The sequence below is a fragment of the Mastomys coucha genome, unplaced genomic scaffold (genome assembly GCF_008632895.1).
Source record: "Mastomys coucha isolate ucsf_1 unplaced genomic scaffold, UCSF_Mcou_1 pScaffold15, whole genome shotgun sequence".
NCBI lineage: Eukaryota > Metazoa > Chordata > Mammalia > Rodentia > Muridae > Mastomys > Mastomys coucha.
The window spans coordinates 76,783,139-76,783,544 of record NW_022196897.1 but is presented as its reverse complement, the minus strand read 5'-3'; positions in this window follow the sequence as shown (position 1 = coordinate 76,783,544).

The window sequence follows — 406 nt, the reverse complement described above, 5'->3', positions numbered from 1 at the left end:
AACATTAGATATTTTCTTGCTCACCTGTAAAGCTTTACATAAAGCTGCATTTATGAATTGTCCTGGTGTAAAAAGGCTCCGCAAATACATTTCCTATTAGAAAATTAAAACAAAAGCTATTATGATTCTGAAAAAGATGAAATTGGGAAAAATACAAAGGTTTCGTGTGACCCCAACATGTGGATTTCTACTGCATGAATTGAATACTCTGCAGAGACATGTTTTTACAGTGTGAGTGAAGATTGCAATGCTTTTGGGTCAAGCTGCTATATCCTACTGAATGGTACCCATTTTTATAGAATCCTACTGAGTACAACTGAAAAACAGAGGTGTCAGCTGTCAATCTTAAACGCAAAGGGTAGACCTAGCCTGCTGATTGATGGTAAGCATTGGTAAAAGAACAGTT